This window comes from Aulonocara stuartgranti (assembly GCF_965226115.1).
Source record: "Aulonocara stuartgranti genome assembly, chromosome: 5".
NCBI classification, from domain to species: domain Eukaryota; kingdom Metazoa; phylum Chordata; class Actinopteri; order Cichliformes; family Cichlidae; genus Aulonocara; species Aulonocara stuartgranti.
Window position 1 is genome coordinate 33,906,575 of NC_138943.1, and position 6,629 is coordinate 33,913,203.

The window sequence follows — 6,629 nt, forward strand, 5'->3', positions numbered from 1 at the left end:
GGGAGTTTTTCCTTCCCACTGTCGCCAAGCTCTTGCTCATAGATGCCCAGCTGAGTGTTGGAGTTTCTCTGTATTATTGGAGGGTCTCTACTTTACAATAAAAAGTGGTTTTGTGGTAACTATTAAATTTACATAATAAGGTTACAAATATGCATCACTTCCTTCAAAAATCTTCTTTGAAAATGGAAAAACAACTAGTAAGTCAGATGTCTGTGCGACTTTCATCGTCACTTCATTTTGACTTGGACTTGAAAATTTGTTATCTGATCAACATAGTATCCCTAATTCTATAAATTTTCTATGAAATATGCAAAAGCAAACAACCCCCCCTCATGTATTACTTATTAGGTCTGTAGGGTAACTATAGACCTGTGGGGAGGTCTATAGTTACCCTTAAACTAAAATTACCTTAAACCCAAAGAAATCTAAGGGTGTGGACAGTTTAGACCCATCACTCCTTCAACACAGAGCTAATCTGATCACTGCACCTACAAGTCTCATGATGCATTCTCAATTGTCCAGGTAAGGAAAGGAAAAGCAACGTCTTCATCTGGACGTTGTTTTTCCAGTCTGAGAAACGTTTGTCACCTATAATGTAACGTCTTCATTCTCAGCCGACTGCAGGTTTCACCAACCTTATAAACAGTTTGCATGATGACCAAAACTGGCAACACTCTAACAGTTCTGGTGATTATTTCAAAACTGTCTTGCCTGAGTTTACAGGCAGCACAGTCACATTATAGTTAAAGTCACATCACAACAACAGCTGCTGTATCTGTATTCAGTAATTATATAAGCCCTTGATAATTATCAGCATTGTGCTGCAGTTTTCATAGATCTACTAAAAGTATTTAATTCAGCAGAATGGCATTGTATTTAAAAAAAATATTGTCACTTGGTTTGGATGAATGTCCTTTCTTAGTTAGTAGTTTTGCAAGTTTGTAGGTCAAATCTGTTTGTATGGATGTTCCTTGGGTTCTATATTTGAACCTCTCTTAATCACTCTGTACATAAACAGTGTTATCTCTGCCACTTAAAATTGTGATGTACCTCTTTTTGCAGATGACACTATTTTATATGTCACTGTCTCTTCCCGTGATCAGGCCATGAAACTTTTGTAATCAGTTTGATTGATTACAAAATTCTCTGATCACACAAACTTATTAAACTCTTATAAAACAAAGTGCATTATTTACAATATTTACAAGGACATCTAAACATGTCCACTTGGTTCCTAACTGCTAACTGCAAAGGCTATTAAAATAAAAGCGGTTTTAACAGAGTGCCTTCTTTTGAAACATGCTGCCTGAACCTCATTTCAAATCACTATTATTATTACGTCATATTACTGGTACACTGGTACAGCACATGTGAGTGAGATACTTGTGTGCAAGTTTTATAAGCAACAGCGGTGAAAAAATACAAGAACATAAGAAACAAGCGAAATATAAGAGCAGGAATGTGAGAAGAATACACCTATGCACAATTATAATTATAAGAATGTATGCACATGACTCATATATATGTATATATATGCATATGTGTGTGAGGGCGTGTATACATATATACACTGTAAAAAAATATTCCGTAGAAAAACAGAAAATGTACTGGTAATTTTCTGCCAGTACATTTTCTGTTTTTTTATGGAGGTTTGACGGACCTTTCTGTAAATGATAAAACGGAAAATTCTGTAGATTTACAGTATACTCTCTGTACTATTTACGGACATTTCCTTCAGCTATAAAACAGAAAATTCCGTTTATTCACAGTATATTTTCTGTATCATTAACTGATATTTTCGGTTAATAGAAAAATTGAAATTTCTGTTTATATTACTATTTCCAAGCACTTCTTTTCACTGTAACTCATTAAATATAGTTCTTTATATCCATAAACGTACATTTCTATGCAATTACAACCTAGTACACCATGTACTCAAAAATTCATAAATTAAAACTTAAATTAATTTGTGCTTCGTACACAACAACATTGGTACAATTAATGTTAAATATTCTTTTATTCTCCTTAACTCAAACACTATACTAAAATATAATGACAGCATCCATCTTGTCATAAAACTACTAAACAGCTGATACATGAACAAAATAACTCACAAGCTTTCAAATTTGAGCATTTTTATTTCCTTGAAATCAGGTTGCCCTCATGTAAATGTGTTTATTTACATTCATTCAAGTGGCTACCAAGTGTTTTCTTCAAACAGGACACCTGACAAACAAAAAATGTCATATTTAACGACATGTTCACATTTAATAATATCCAGAGTACCTTTTAGTTAGAATCACTGCCTTGTGGTAGTTTTGCCTCAGCCAAATGGTTAAGGTGTGGTTTACATCCATCTCTGTCCACTTATGATACAGTATACACATGTAGTCAGTTATAGCCAAACACCTTTGATTACTTCATTAATGAAGTGAATGTAATTCACATTTGTGTGAACATTTGTCTGAGATTAAGTCTTTGGGCTCTTTACCTTACAATATAACATACTTGAGTCAAAATTTGTTGACTGTTTAAGTGGTGCCACATGAATACAACTGAACAGATCTAAAGAAGATGTTCCTGAACTTTGGGTTTATTCGAACAGGACTGATGGATAACCACAGGACTTTTCCCCATATGATAACTACAACACATAATAAATTAAGACAGATTACTGTCCCAAACTTAAAGATAAAAGTGTATTTACGGGACTTGTTTTGTCAGTGAGGAGCAAAGTATAATTAGAAGTGCTTGTTCTGATGAAAAGTTAAACTATAAACAGCAGCATAGTGAATAAGGATCTGTGTCCACGAATCCTCAGCAGTGACAACACTTAAACATCATAGTTCAAAATCCTTAATGCACACCTTTTTCTCCACGGTGTTCAAATTCTCTAAGCTGGTTAAGTAGAGGAAAAAGTCTGACATATTTCATGACCATTAAATGTTAGACAAGGCTCTGAAAACGAGGTTACAGTTACAAACAAAAACCTCTGCTAGTGCGCACAGACCCTAAATCACAACAAATAAGACAATAGTAAGACAAATTACTACAAAGTCTTGTTACCGTTCTTCATATAACAGTGTGACAAAGTCCTGAATGCAGCCTGCATGTTAGTACATCAAGGTCCACCTGAGCTTTAAGTAAAATACACTCAGCTTTTCCTTGGATTTTAAAAGTTGCTCAGTTCATACAGGAACTGCAGCAGTCGGAGTTAACGTGTCGCTGTGTTGCTCCTCCGTGTCAGCCATTGAGACTAGTCGCAATTTATTCTGAGGAAAAAAAGAGAAACAACAAGACATTTTTAAAAAGTTTGTATTTTTATAATTTTTTTTTACCTAGAGCATAAACAACATAAACAAAAAAAGGATTAGGGCTGTGCGATATGACGATATATATCAGATTACGATATAAAAATGTCTATCGTTTCATATTATACACTATTCTTTGTTTTGTGGTGTTGCAAAATAAACTGTTTACGGCAATATTTTTTTCATGGTTTTGATGGTCACTGTAGTTGCTATATTATTTCTTAAAGTTCTCTCCTTCTCTTATACTTAAAATAACCACACTATGGACGGACAAGTGACTGTTTTTACGCGTACTTTCGTTACCAACAATGAGGATAAAACCATCGTGTGGCTCCGCCGTCCGCTTGTTTATTTTCCACATAAACCTTTCACAATAAAGCTCAAGTTTCTGTTGAGACTTTTCAAACTAAACTGAAATGATATACATTATTCTCAAACATAAAATTTCAGAATATGCATCAAACAAATGACCTCAAATAAAAACATCAAGTAACTATAAATGGCGCTTACAGTCACCACGCAGACGAAGGCACAGAGAATACCAGCATGGCCAGCAAGGATGAGGCAGAACCAGAAGGACCAGTCAAAAGAAATCGAGGACCTTATTGTTAAATGAGGGGCTACCTCTGTAGCATGGACATGGTTTGGTTATGAAAAGTCTGACACGCCCCAGAAAACTGTACTATGCAAATTATGCCACAAACTGGTTCCCACCACCACTCGAACACGACAAATCTCTTTAACCACCTACACAAGAATCACATGAAAGAGTTTCGAGAGAGTTTACGAATGAAAAGCAAAAAAGAGTCGTCAGGTGCTCAAAATAATCCTTAGACTCAAACGTTAGAACAGGCTTTTCCTTGCAGCACGCCGTGTAATAAATACTCAGAAAGAAAATGGCGGCCATTTAAACTCATGTCTAAAAATGTATAGTTTCATGCATCGGTCAAAACACTCGACTCCAGGTACACGACGCCCAACTGAAAACATTTCACATAAGTCGAGTTGCCCGAGAATCACAGAATTTACAGAAAATGCACTATTTTGTGATATATATCGTTATCAGGAGAGATACGTCTTATATTGGGATATGAGATTTTGGTCATATCACGCAGCCCTACAAAGGATTATAATTCATGTAGAGTTGCATAGACATAACACCATTCTGTTGCAACAAAAGCAGTTTATAATTAAAGTAACATACATACCTTGAAAAACTAAATCAACCACAACATTAAACTCACCTTGTGTTTGTAGAGAAGGTGATCAGGGTTTTTCTTCATTTCCTGAGACCAGCTGCTCTGGATCATCACCAGCTTGTATCTTCATCTTTTTTTTCACTCGGGGAAGTCTTTCCTTTTCTTGGCCATTGCTCTGCACTGGAAAACCAAAGTGTGTGATCAAAGGTGAAATAAGGGATATTTTTCCACTGCAGGACTTAAAGTGCTTCAAGTAGTGATAGCTGTTGATCCATTTCTCAAATAATCTGTAAGGATCTGGCTGGATTTTTAAGAAAGATACAAATATCTCTGCTTATATTTGGCTAAAAGCTTGATATAGACAAGGCATATAGAGCCCCTGCACACCAGCACTGCACTTACATTATAGTTCAATCAAGAAATAGTTATTATTGATTTATTATTGAATTTTTTTAGTAATAATTTTTAGTATTTAATCACATTAGCACAGTGGGGTGACAAAAATATTCCACATACAAGAAATGCTGCTCAGCATTTCATAAATTACATTTTCAACAAATGTTGGAGTAAAAACACAGTTACAGGGAAAATGTGTCTGTCTGTAAATATTAACTAAACATTTCTATGTGCTACAAAATAGACATACTGTAATTGTAAATGTGCTGAGGTGAAACTATACTTTCAATAATTTTACCACTACAGTCTGTTAACCACCGAAATAATCTATGCTGGTCAGCTAGCTAAAAGTCTTTACTTTAGCAGCCCAAATCAGAGGCTAACATTAGCATTTGCTAGCGTCAGCCAGGAAGGTCTGAGGCTTAAACTAGGGTTAGTGTAACTTTGCCTGAAACCCTTTAAAGTGTACAGTAGAGCCAACTGTAAAACACAGGTATTGATACAGTACTTATTAGAGTCCTAGAATAATTTCTAGAACCATGAAGTTCTCACTTTCCCAGTTATCCACATCGCTGACTTTCGCTAATTAGCAGTCACAGCTGTGTAATACCCAGAGAGACACAGACAGCTAACTATAATATTTATGAAAACTGGTTCAGCCACTGAAGGGCAAAACTGGTGGTATCACAGTAAAAATTATTTTAACATTAACTAAAATAAAGCTTAAGTCATGTTAAACCTAAATAACAATTATTTTAAAAAATGAGTCAGCAAAATATTCCTGACTTGTCTGGAGACAGCCGAAACCAGTTAACAAATAAATTAACAATTCTTTCTAAATAAAAACACGGAGTCTTTTGAAAAACATTATTTTAATAAAACGAAACATGAGTTTTAATACTTACCACAGAAATTTGAAGGCAGTTTCTCCAACTTCAGAATCCAAAATCCAGATGAAGCCTGAAAGAAGCCTAATGGCTGCTCTTGCGCTTACTTTTCCCTCCTTTTCAGGTTCTTTTTCCCACAATGCATTGCAGTAGTTGAGAAATACAGAAAAATACCTGTAAATGACTAATACGGAAAATTCCTTCACGTTTATACAGTAGATTGTACTGTATTTTTACGGATTTTTTTTACAGTGTACATATATGTAAAATACACAGAGGTCAGCAGTTTGAATATCGTACAAAAGGAATAGCATATATGTCCAATATGGAGTGCATAGTGTTGGTGAGAGTGAGGTGTCTATGAAGTGTCACTGTTCAGCAGTCTGGTGGCTGGATGGAAAAAGTGTGGCCTTTATGTAAAAATGCGTTACATAAAGAAATCAATGCTCTCTGTTTTTATTAATGGTTAATACAGTATCCCAACATTTTTGAAAACATGATTGTAAATCAGGGTTTTTTTGTTTTTAAGAAAATGTTGCATACTAACATGCTATTGGTAGCATGTAGCTTAAATTATAGTTACTGTAAATGGAGCCTATTCTAATTTTTCTACAACATTGATCCAGTCTTTGCATGGACCTCAGGACTTATTCTAACAGCAAAACATGAGTCATTAAAAAGTTGATGATGATGGGTTTGGGGTTAGCGACTTACAAAGCAGGTTACAGGTCGAAAATGATATTATTATTATTAGAACACAGGCTCAACAGAGGTGAAATGTTACTAATCAATCTGTTCTTGAGTCTAAGCATAAGGCAACTACAGTAAAAAAAAAA

The 6,629-nt window shown here is 35.0% G+C and overlaps 1 long non-coding RNA gene across 1 annotated transcript; it reads right to left on the bottom strand.

Annotated features, from left to right (window-relative positions):
* Positions 1–2,485: 2,485 nt before the first annotated feature.
* LOC309707210 lies at positions 2,486–6,033 on the bottom strand. Its single transcript, XR_014276950.1, has 3 exons — positions 5,812–6,033; positions 4,556–4,690; positions 2,486–3,272 (listed from the first exon to the last, which is right to left on the bottom strand). It is a non-coding gene; the product is annotated as an uncharacterized lncRNA (long non-coding RNA).
* Between the last annotated feature and the right edge of the window lie 596 nt (positions 6,034–6,629).